Source organism: Ptychodera flava, chromosome 22 (assembly GCF_041260155.1).
Source record: "Ptychodera flava strain L36383 chromosome 22, AS_Pfla_20210202, whole genome shotgun sequence".
Lineage (NCBI taxonomy): Eukaryota > Metazoa > Hemichordata > Enteropneusta > Ptychoderidae > Ptychodera > Ptychodera flava.
The window spans coordinates 18,812,365-18,825,333 of record NC_091949.1 but is presented as its reverse complement, the minus strand read 5'-3'; the positions used below and the strand labels follow the sequence as shown (position 1 = coordinate 18,825,333).

The 12,969-nt window shown below is 38.6% G+C and overlaps 1 protein-coding gene across 1 annotated transcript in view; it reads left to right on the top strand.

Annotated features, from left to right (window-relative positions):
* The first annotated feature begins 7,696 nt into the window (after positions 1-7,696).
* Positions 7,697-12,969, top strand: part of LOC139122879 (kelch-like protein 2) — a 38,296-nt gene continuing 33,023 nt past the window's right edge. Inside the window, exon 1 of the mRNA XM_070688705.1 lies at positions 7,697-7,856. The gene's annotated coding sequence lies outside the window, so the exon portion shown is untranslated. The remainder of the gene's footprint in view (positions 7,857-12,969) is intronic.

Below are 12,969 nucleotides of genomic sequence, written 5' to 3'. Positions count from 1 at the left end.
ATATTTGAAAGTATTATATTTCGCGAAATTCTTAATTTAACTTCTATACATTGACCACAAACTGCAGGGCAGACTATATCCGACTCTTACACTTAACTAGCAAATTATGCATACGTAGTCAAAGAAAAGTGATATTAACATTATAATTCTGAAATATACATTTTGTTGATAAAATCATGTGTAATTTTGTCATAGTTGAGCTTCTTTTCCGCTCCACAATACTTGGAAAACAACCAAAAGGCTGTATGGATATGGGCTCACATATGACGCAGCCGTCTACATGTGTATCCAATACTGTAACAGTACGTATATACACTGACGGGTGCGGAAAGGAAGCAAAATATCTGATGAAATTAAATACCGAAATAATTCATTAATAATATTTATATTTTTCATAATTTTATGTTAGCATGAAGTTTTCCTTATTCAAAATTGGCTTAATTGGTTCTATGGGTCATCCTATACATACGATACATGACAACTGAGGGGGTGAACGGCGAATGTATGGGACGAGTTCAAGCTCGCCCGCTCTCTCTCTCTCTCTCTCTCTCTCTCTCTCTCTCCCTTCGTTTTCAGAAGATTCTCACTTGCATATGAAAATAGGATATGTAATTAATCATCGATTATAAACATATCAGTAACTCTGAATGCGCCCTTACTGTTGACCTCAGTGAAATATACAAATTTTTTAATTGGAAATGAGAAAATCGATAAATTTACGATCATAGATGTTTATTATCATGAGGAATGACTGATGAGAGTGAAGTACACTTTGGTACGAAAAGTCGGCGGCAATTTTTTTCAACCGTTATTGAGAACAAAACAGAACGCCCATATTATGAGAGGTGTTGCTATGACAACTGAGCGTTCTACTTCACCGTGCTTCGATTTCCACACGATAATTTATTCTTGGAAATCGATCCACTTGATGTAATCATTTGAGACACGTCCTCCTAAATTTTTTTATGTTCTGTTATCGTCTCACCGCACGACAAAAACAAAGCGGGAAGACTCGATCGCTCAGGGCTAATCTTGCGACATACATAATGGCACGTTGTGGTATCCCTTTCTGCAAATACGTCGTCGTTGAAATGTGGCTATGGAAACAATATCGATCCATACATGCTGTCGTTTCCGGATGACGTTTAGTTCAGGACTATTGATATCCTCACACGTTACGCTGCAACAACGCTTATACCAATTGCGCGATGCAGTAAATCAATATACCAGGGGTATACTAGTGGCGCAGGAACGAATGATCTTGAAATGTGTTTTGAGGGTAACTTCGCGTTTGTACTACCAACCAATTTTCCACATTCAGAAGGTGTAGGCCTACAACCCTTAGTATTTCCTCTTTAAAATTCTAAACACGAAACAAATCAAAAGTGGTCGGAAGCTGTCTGTTTTGGCTATGTACAGCTCGTAAACTAGGAGTAGATTTTGGAAACGCACTGTTTTCGGCTGGCGCCACCAACGTGCTATAGCTGGTTTCAAACCTTTAGCGCATTACAAAAGATGAGAAAACATGAAAACCTGAGGCGACGCGAGAGGAACCGGGGACAACCAGACCCCCTCTCATCTGTCTCATGTGTAGGTCCAATTTTGACACTGAAGCCGAACCGTACTCTTTCGTGGCGAGGCAATTACGGCTGATCATGTTCACAGCAAAAGGTCGAAGAACTTTTACCATGTTTAGGCCGGGAAAATGCGAACGTTTCTCTGATTGTAATTATTCAGAGTTCAAGTTATACATGTATGCACTGCGAAAATATATTTCTTGACGTAATTTGCGTATAAATGTGAAAACAACCAAGCTTGCCCGTGAGGTGAGGACGTTCGATCAACATTGTTTTGCATACGGGTGTTCGTTGCTTTTGCTGAAACCGCATCTTCTCTAAACCAAACTTGTGGAAGTTAAAAAGCGTATCTACACAAACATTAAAAAAGCAAGCTTGCACTACTTCAACTAAATTTCACTCATGATTTGACTTATCGAAACTTTAGTAAATTTGACACAAAATAAAATGAATACAGGTTTATGTTATGTCACACTGATATAATATTGGTGCAATTTAGGATTATTCGCAAGAGCCTTCCCTTTCCTGTCCAGCAATCGGAGTGTCGCACTATATGACGGCACAAAGAGCCATTTCCCAATCATCGGCACAAAGGGTCTCGGTGTCCCCGGCTCCTCTCAGGTCGCCTTGGCTTTTCATGTATACGGCTAGTTTTCAATCGGGTTCGAACCCACAACATACGGCATCAGTCGCCTAGCCTAGAAAAAATGTTGAGCTCTGCAATTGCAATATCCGAGCAGGCTCGAGATAAATTCTTGCCAATAAGTAAATTCGATCGAAAATCCAACTAGATATTTTAGATATTATTCCGAGAAGTAAATATAAGCGATTATAAGTTCTTCTTAGTCCGATGCACAGGTGCTTGGCCTTGGAGAGCTTAGGGACGGACCATTAGATCTTGGGGGGGGGGGTGGTCAAAAACAGAAAAAAAAAATTTTCAGAGCAGAAAGTTAGGAAAAAAAAAATCTTCAAACTAGTCTGCAAAATAAAAAAAAAATAAATAAGAAGACAAAGGCGTAAAAAAAAAATCTGCAAAAGTCTTTAAAATTTTGAATTTTTTTTAGATTTTACCGACAGAAAGCAACTTTCTGTATTTTTTAGTACATCCTCCCGGCACATTTTTAATTTTAATTTATACATTTAGAGTGACTGTATCACTTATACTGGAAGTTGTGATTATCTTATCTTTTCAGGACTTTTGTAATCTGATCACTTGAAAATTATGAAATTATAGAACCTGTTTTCTACTTGTTTCCTGCGTACAAACCAAGCAGGTACACTAGGTAAAACATTGAAACTATGGTATGGTTGTCAAGACAGAAAGTTGTATTTGCCTTTTAAGATCAAGGTAAACAGATGCAGGCCACATCAGTTTCATTTTTTTCACAGAATGGGTGAACAAGTAGAAACACGTCAATAATGATAAAACAACATATCAAGTAATTATGTATTATTTTGCTTTTAAAAAGGTATTTTCAATTCTTTTTTCTCAAAAAACAGCCTCAAAAAACAACAGCAACACATGTTTTAACATTCAACAATACACTACGTAGAATGCCATCTATCCAACAAATCCCAACACAAAAACACACAAAAGGGGTTGAACTTTGAAAGTTTCTAGATAGCAAATACTGAATAAATCTGAATGAATAATCGTTTTTGTGTAGCAAATTTCAAAGAAATTGGACAAGCCCTTTCAGAGAATACAGATTTTTTGACCATGAATGGCATAAATTGCCCTAAAAAGACAAATATTGAAATTTCAACACATCTATACACATCCAATCAATTTGGACATGCTGCTACAGAGAAATAGATGTTTTGATCAAAAAAGGGCAACAATTGCTCTAAAAACACAAATATGCAAATTTAACTATATTATTTAGCTATTTTAGCTTCTCAGCTTGTCAAAATCAATTGTGAATCATGAGATATGCATGATGTTTGGTGGGGTGCATGTAGCCATTTCACCACGCAGTAGAAAGGGAAGCCAGGAAACCAAAATAGTCAATTTTCAAAACTATAGGAAGCTACTGAGGAGCAAGAAGACCATGTTTCAGAGGAAGATGTGTAATCCGAAAAAAATGCTCCCAAAGTGCCACCAAATAACACCATTTTTATCTCTATTTTTCAAAAGCTCCAACAGCAGGAGGGGGGACACCCCCCCTCCTGACCTCCCCCCGCAAAAATACTCCCCAAGTGCCACCAAATAACACCATTTTAATCTCTATTTTTCAAAAGCTCCAACGGCAGGAGGGGGACACCCCCTCCTGACCTCCCCCCGCAAAAATACTCCCCAAGTGCCACCAAATAACACCATTTTAATCTCTATTTTTCAAAAGCTCCAACGGCAGGAGGGGGACACCCCCTCCTGACCTCCCTCTTCAAAAATACTCCCCAAGTGCCACCAAATAACACCATTGTAATCTCTATTTTTCAAAAGCTCCAACAGCAGCAGGGGGACACCCCACTCCTGACCTCCCCCCCCCCCCTGTGACCGCTTGCGTGGCCGCTTGTGGTGCTTGGCACCACATCTTTGCCCTCTTTATCTTCAGACAGCGACGAACTAAAAAAAATTAAAAATCTGAAAATTTACTCTGAAAAAAAAAATTTGCACAGCTAATCTCAATTGGAAAAAAAAAATTTCAGAAATTTACAATAGTAAAAAAAAAAATTTCACAATTTCATTGTGACCACCCCCCTCCCAAGGTCTAATGGTCCATCCCTTAGTATTGAGTAAAGAATATCCTTTCGGCACAAATACCACATTGTTAAATCAAAGCGCGTACGGTCCGAGGTCTGACACTAAGCCAAAATTCTTGACACATATATAAAGCCTCTTGCATACTCGTGAACATGAATTTATTGATATTTCATGCCCCTCCGCCGCTGGGAGATTTTTCCGTGGAACGGGAACGTCAGATACTTAAATTTGCTCTGTAACGTAAAAATTATATTAAAAATTCATCACGTGAAAGCGAAAATGATGCAGGGACAAAAAATGCCGTACGGTTATAACGCTTAGACTACGCCCCTGTACGTCCCGGATGACATTTCAGGTCTCCGTAGAAAGCCGAGGTTGAGTACGTTATAACTACATGTAACAACTCAACAGACAGCCGACAGGCTCTCAGATATCATTCTTTCGATGAGAGAGTTCAGAGCTCTGGTACAATTGTCAGGCATTCAAGGTACTGATTCTAAACGCATTGAAATGGTGCATCTTTGATTTTTATACATTATTTTACCGTGTCACTAAATCTCTGTTCTATGGCTAGGTGCATTAAAAACTGCACAGGGCGGACACGCCACGGATAATATATTGTCCAATGTACTATCTCAAAGTACAAATTTTCCACAATTTTGACACCAAAGTGGAGGCAAAGTCGGGGAATTTCGATTATTAATTTAGGTAGGAGGTAAACTGATTTTTCCCAATTTATTGGTGGCTGAGGTCGGTAGAGTAAGCTTGAATTTTGACTGGAAAGTAGGCCAGATGATGACGAAAAGGACGTCCATGAATTATGTATTTATTTATTATGTATTATGTAATAGGTTGGTATTTGGATGTCTTTCATAAAATGTTACACAAAATATTGTGACTAATCCACCTCCCCCCCCCACATTACGTGCGTTTACATATATAGTACATGTACGTACGTCCGAATCGTTAGGAAGAATAAACACCCATTGTATAGTAGCAGATGGGTCTTGTAAACTATTTTTCACACTTCATCTATCCATTATCTATGGAAATCCGGTCACGACATGCGACATGCGACCCGCGACTTCAAAACTGCGACCTGCGTCCTGCAAGTTTGAAACATGCGACCTGCGACTTCGGCATTTAGACCTAGGTGTAACCTGCGACTTCACAACAGCGACCTGCGTCCTGCGAGTTTGTCAAACTGCGACCTGTCATCACCCATCTCGTCTTTTATGTGCTTTGGTGTGTTTAGTGTCTGAGTTGTGTTTTGGCTGTTAGTGTGAAAATTAACAAACGAGTCGTTAATTTTAAAATAAGCCATGGCGAGACGTGGGTGTAGTCAGATGTGTCTTTGACAGCCGTGACTCTATGTCCCCACGTTTCGAAACCAGAGCGGTCTCTTCCTCAGTCGCCTAAGATATATGTATATCTTTTTTTGTTTTATGTCATGTCGATATTGTTGATCTCCTGTTCTTCCAGCAGTGAAGCCCTGGAAGCCAGAATACTTATGTTTGGATCATATTGTGTTCGTCCGTTCATTGACTTGTTCCTAATGTAATGGACTGTAGCCTTAATCAATGTATCGCTGATGTTCGTATTTCTTTTGTAAGCGATGATCGGTTGTTTAGGAAATAAATTCCTTAATGTTTCGTCCTATTCTATACTATATGCCCCCAGTTTTCACACAGAGCTAGTTTGATAGCTTGTGTCTTTATATATGGGCTATTCAGTCACAGTCACATCTCGCAGGCAGGCCCACAGTCGATCTGCGACTTACAAACTGCGAGATAAATAATGTCCAGGGCTGGGTGGGGTGCATGGTCACCCACAGGGAACTTAGTAATCTTGTTGTTGTTGTTGTTGTTGTTGTTGTTGTTGTTATTGTTGTTGTTGTTGATGGTGGTGATGATGATGATGACGATAATAAAAAATATTAAAAAACAATGTCTCATTCCTTGCTGTTGTCTGTCGATGTTGTAGATAATTGTAAAAGAAAACTGTAATCGTGATCAAAAAACGACGTAGGTCGCCCAACGTCACTCCCGTCCTATAGACGGGAGTGACGTTGGGCGACCTACGTCGTTTTTTGATCACGATTACAGTTTTCTTTTACAATTATCTACAACATCGACAGGCAACAGCAAGGAATGAGACATTGTTTTTTAATATTTTTTATTATCGTCATCATCATCATCATCACCATCAACAACAACAACAACAACAACAACAACAACAACAAGATTACTAAGTTCCCTGTGGGTCACCGAATCGATGTACAACAACCACAGAATACTTCTTTAGGCCTAAACTAGGTCATTTCGATCTGTGAAATAGCCACCACTTTAGGAAACAACATATATAACAACATGCTTGTTGAAGTAGGCCTATCAAAACAAATTTTATTCATGAAAATCGGTGATCAGTTGAGCATTGTCCCTTTGAAACCGGACTTTGAAAGCAACCGAACAACACGTAGGCCAACACAGCTGTGTCATCGAAGCTCATCTCTTTCCTAAATGACACCACCTATCACTGATATTACTTGTGACTGCTTTTCATACTCTCAATAAACACCAAATACCTAAAATCATGGATCAGGTCGTGATCTCGCAGGTCGCAGTTTCAAACTCGCAGGTGGCAGCTAGGCCAGAGCACCCGGAAGTCGCAGATTGCAATTTGACAAACACGCAGGACGCGGGTCGCAGTTTGACAAACACGCAGGACGCAGGTCGCAGTTTTGAAGTCGCAGGTCGCATGTCGCATGTCGTGACCGGATTTCCATAATTATCTACAAGTACCCGCTGCAAATTCCACATATCATGCATATGGACTGTGGTTGGACTGACCCACTTGATATTCACCACTATATGTAGTAAAGTATATCCATTTATCACTGAGCATTTATAGACTCAATTTTTTTTATTTTAAGGTTTATAAATTAAGAAAACGACTGGTCAGTTTCTGCAGACATCAAAAAGTGACGCCCCTCTTAGAAAAAAGGCTTACCATCTTATTCATTTTCGAAAACAGGGTGGACCCCCAGCGAGCCAAAGGTAAAAATAGAAATATAAATTAAGAATTTCGATGTTCTTTGAGGGCCTATAGTATTTTGAATGAGCTGTGAATATTTTTCACACTTTTAATTTCATTTTAACATAAATTTCCGACGACAAATGTCTCAAACAAAAGCTGTAATGAAGTGAATTTATAAAAAATGATGTTGAAAAGTCAGAATCTGGATTAGTGATTCACACATAATATGTGTCCCAGATTATTTTTTCATCACGGAAATGTTCATGGTCATTAACACCTTCGCATGCGGGAGGTTGTAACTCGCATGGCGCCACCACGAGTTTAGAGACCTTTCCGTGCTATGGTGCTCTCGCAGGGGACGAGATTTACAAATACTACGTGATCTTGATCTGGGGCTCCTACACCTGGTCATGATATATATTGACGAGACAATCTCAACTTGAAAAGACAAAACATTGATATTCTACGCAAATTTCCGCAGAAGGAATGCAACTGGAGTACTAAACTATTGACCAGGTGTTATTCCAAACAAAATTAAGGTAAGTTGAATTTTTAAATCCAGGATCATTTAGCGAAAATCAACATAACCCATCGTATGTGTTTCAAAGCAGTGTGGACGATCCCTGTCGAAGCGAAGTCAGGCTCTGTTTTGGTACGATCTCGTATGTTTTGACGCAACGTAAATACCGTGATGTACCGTCACAAGTGTGTTTTAAGGAAAGCCAAATGCGGTATGGAGACGAGCGACACTGATACAAAGCGACTACAAGACATGGCATATTTAAACCTCACGCCGTCTGCTCTGGAGATGCAACTTCCACGCATCGAATGGTATAGTTAGCGCTACCCGGCTCAGTGGCTGGCCGCAACACCTTTGTTTGCCGTGTGGACAATTTCTCGCTCTGTTCCAACAAGTGACCACTGATGGTTCCATATGCACGATAAATTATTAAAATGAAGTAGGTTCCATTTCGAGAGTCGAACACGAAGGGAGAGCTTCCAACTATACCAGTTGCTAACATCCTTTGCTTTGAATGCAGACCATCTATCTTGGCCATGTAACAATGTAACACCATCTGTGTGCTTGAATATCTTGTCTCTGAGTCAGGGACCCCTTCCCACTCTATACTATATAGTTACATCTTGTCACCACCGGTTGAATTTGGTTCAAGAACAATGTATAGGGCCAGTAAGGGAGCGTTCAGTTATTACGGCCATGGGTGGGCTGGCAAAATCCGGGGGGGGGGGGGGGGGGGGGGGGGGGGGGGGGGGGGGGGTCACCTCAAATTTGAAAACTGCAAGGGGGGGGGGGGCTCAGAGAGGGGTCACTTAATTTTCATAAGCATCCATCCCGTCAAAAAGCAGTTTCAGTGTTCAGAAGTATTCTGGGAGATAAAAATGATTGGCTGCATGATTTCATTCTATGAAGTCATTTAACTGTAAATCTGAACAAAAGTATAATTATCTGTCACATGAACATCTTGACTTGGCATCTCTTAGGCTTGTCTTATTGTAAATCGAGCTCACTTAGGGAAATGAACAATTCCTATTACTAACATATTAGAGATGTAGCAAGTTTTGTCAGGGAAATATTTTAACAGTTACCTGTAGACTACTAGTACCATGAAAAGTTAAATAATTCTTTTAGGTGAAATTCCAATATCATAATTGTTGTCAACATCTGAACTTTCAAATACTCTATTTGAATCAAGTACATTTATATCAATTATCAAACACCTCTAAAAGCACAAATTAATTGAGTTGTAAAAAAATTATTCATAGTTTTTTCATAGACTCCAATGTATAGTGAATCAACATTTCGGTGAATTTCCAAAATCCAATTTCTTACACACATATCAACCTTTAACCATCCCAGTCTAACTAAGTACTTTAAAATGAATTATCAAACGTCTATAAATACACAGATTTAGAGAGTGTTGTTTTTGAAAAAAATTATTCATAGTTTCCGCATAGACTACCATGTAATAGTGAATCAACATTTCGGTGAAATTCTAAAATCCAATTTCTTGCACACATATCCATTTGTAACCACCTTAGTCTAATCAAGTACATGTACATAAATTTTGATAATGGAGAGTACATAAATACACAGATTTACCTATTTTTATATTGGAAAAAAATTATTCATAGTTTCCTCATAGACTCCCATGTAAAGTGGATGAACATTTCCAGTGAAATTACAAAATCAGATTTCTTGTACACATAATATGCACCTTTAACCATAATATTTTAATCAAGTACAATTACATTTGTATGTTAATTAAATCATCAACCAAGCATTTTCCTACAAAAACAGTTCACGCTGTTACAAATATGTAGTATTAGGGTATAATTCTACATATTTTGTTAAAAATATTATTAACGCTAAAGTGTTTTATACTGAGAATGCTTGATTTCCTCATTGACAACATATTTGTTGAATTTGGAGGACACATTTTCCAACAGTGTATAGGAATTCCTATGGGCACTAACTGTGCTCCCTTGCTTGCCAACTTATTTCTGTTCTCATACGAGGCAGAATTTATCCAGACCCTAATCAAACAGAAAAAGGTCTGTGTAGCTAGAACTTTCAACTTATCATTTAGATACATAGACGATGTTAAATTCAGTGAATATCTTGCTATGATTTATCCTCCAGAATTGGAGATTAAAGAAACCACAGAAACGGCCTCTTCTGCTTCATATCTGGACATTTTACTTGAATTTGACTCTTAAGTTTGAACACCTTTCTACTAGGCTATACCGGTATGACAAGAGAGATGATTTCAACTGTAGTATAATCAATTTTCCACACCTCATCAGTAATATTCCACTCTCACCAGCTTATGGGGTATACATTTCCCAGCTTATTCGATATGCAAGAGCATGCAGTTCATATGATGATTTTGTAGAGAGACATGGCCATCTCTCTTACAAACTGTTAAATCAAGATTACACCAGAGCAAGACTTGTCTCTACATTCAAACGCTTTTTTGGCAGGTATCGTAAGCTTGTAGATAAATACAATATCTCTCTTCGACAAATGATCGCTGATGGCATCGGTGACATTGGGCCTTAGTTAGTGACCACTACCTATCTGACTTACAGATTGATATATGGCGGGTGCCACATGTGGAACAGGATGCGCTTACTATTTTCGAAACACCTGACATCACTTCTTGGTCTTTTGGCCAGAGGTCTATATATCTTTCTTTCATGAATTTGACTTTGTTTGTGTACTGTCTACTGCTGTTTTGTGTCTGTGTTTACAACTATTGTCTTACAAATTCTGACCTAGTGTTATTAGATTATGGACTGGTATGATTGCGATTATTCAACGTCTGTAAATGCACAAGTATAGCAAGTTTTTCATTGGAAAAAAAAATATTCACAATTTTATCATAGACTCCCATGTATAGTGGATGAACATTTTTGGTGAAATTCTAGTCAAATTCTTTGTCCACATACCAGTTGTAACAACCCTATTCTAATTAAGTACTTTTATGTCAATTATCAAATATCTATAAATGCATAGATATAGTTTTGTATTGAAAAAGTATTACATAGTTTTCTCATACACTATCATGTATAGTGAATCAACATTATCAACAGCTGATTATCAATTAAATCCAAATATCAAAAGTTTGTACACACATGCTTCCACAAAAATATTGCGATCCACCTGTAATTTCTGTACAATCCCTTTGAGGAGTAATTTCAAAATTATAGCAAGTCAGAAGGGTAAATTTGAACATTAACACTTTGTGAGTTTGTAAGGAGGGTCATTTGAAAATATCTGAGAATCTTTTTGGGGGATTTCTATCCCCTCCCCGCCCCCGAGGTGTTTGTGTGTGCAGCTTTACTCAAGCAATGTGGGGGGGGGGGCATGAAATTTTTGTCATCTTAAAAGAGGGGGTCATAAATTTTTTGGTGCAATTGGTAGGGGGGTTCACTTATTTTGACTGATGCGCAGGAAGAATTTGCCGGCCCACCCCAGCCATAATAACTGAACGCTCCCTAAAGAGCGAACAATGACATACTTGGTGACTTATGCAACTGATAGTGCCCTTGATCAACTATTTTACTGACTGTGCTTGTTGCATACGCATTTATTGTACTCTAAAAAATCACCGTGGACTTCCAAGGTTTTGGTACATCATGTTCAGCGTTACAGAAGATCAGAAGGCTTTGATATTTCGAAGTATTACTTCAATTAATATAACATTTCTTCTCATGATAGATCTGTAGTTTTACATGTAATATGTGGAGCTGTGCTATGGGTACACAAATGCAATTCAGCAAGACATATGTTGTTAGATATCAATAACAAGACACGATTTCATACAACATTGTGACCTCGGAATGAATCCATGGTCAACTGTTTACTATACAACTATTGGTGTGACAGCAACGCTAGTGTGCAACTATTGCCAATATTGGCTTGACTTGCAGTCAAATCAGGTGTGGAAGCCTATCAAAGACAGCTACTGAAATTATCAAACTGTATTGGTTTATTCTGCAACTTTATTGTGTAAAAACGCATTTTGGGAAAGTGTCGTGAATTTAATAAAAAATGAACATGACTCACAGATCAGCTGCTGTTGGAAGACTTGCGGTATTTAAAACACAGGGGCATCTTGAGTCCAAAAACTGACAGTTTCATTCAGATGTCATTTGAAATTCAGTTACAGTAGGGATTTTAGGTCACGTGACATTCGTGTTGAACGTACGCGTTCGATGCAGGTCTAGTCCGAACTTTCGTGTTAATTCTTAAATAGACCAAATAATCAGAGAAAATGAAACTGTAGTGTTGAAGATTATTATTTTAACTTCATTTTGGGAAATTTTCACTTTTGTACTACGATAAATGGCAAAGCAGCACGACTACAAACTCACGCGTACCGGCGATTTTGGCGTCCATTATGAGCGTTGTGCCGTGATCTCAAATGTCCCGCGAAAGAGATCGAATACATACCTCTTTGATAGGCTCTGCGCATGACTTATTCCGATCGCATCACTATTTTTTAGGGGTGGTACGAAAGACGACATCATGGGCTTCATTTTGAGGGGGCAAACGTTAAAATCGGCCGAGAAAAACTCAATCAATGATCAAACTTTGTGTTTTGTTTGTGTTTTTTTGAAAGAAAATCTTGATTTCCTTAAACGTTCGGCCCAAAAATTAATTTTATGATAAATATTAATTGTAATTCTGCAATAATTACAAGTCTGACGATGCGAAAAATGATGCTTAAGGCCCTTTTTAGCGAGTATGGTTTCACCCCAACTTTACATCCGGGCACTCCATGGAATCACATACAAGTAATCAGCGCTTCGCCGCATGTTCTGTGATAGGAGGTCTAAGCTGAGTTCCGACGTTCACGATTTTGCAGCTTGATTTGTCTGATTTCTTATCAAACGCAAGGATCTAGAGATATATTTATATACTTTACCCTTTCAAAACGTTATCTTGTTCGAAGTAGTTTGATTTCCGGATGATATTTTTCGATAGACACTGAAGAAGTTGTCAAGCCAGCACTGCAGTGTAGACATACGCACGTGCACCGCACTTTGCCTATACCATACTGAACTGCTCACGTGCACCGCACTTTGCCGACACTATACTGAAATTTTAGTTTCGATCTTTAGTTCCCG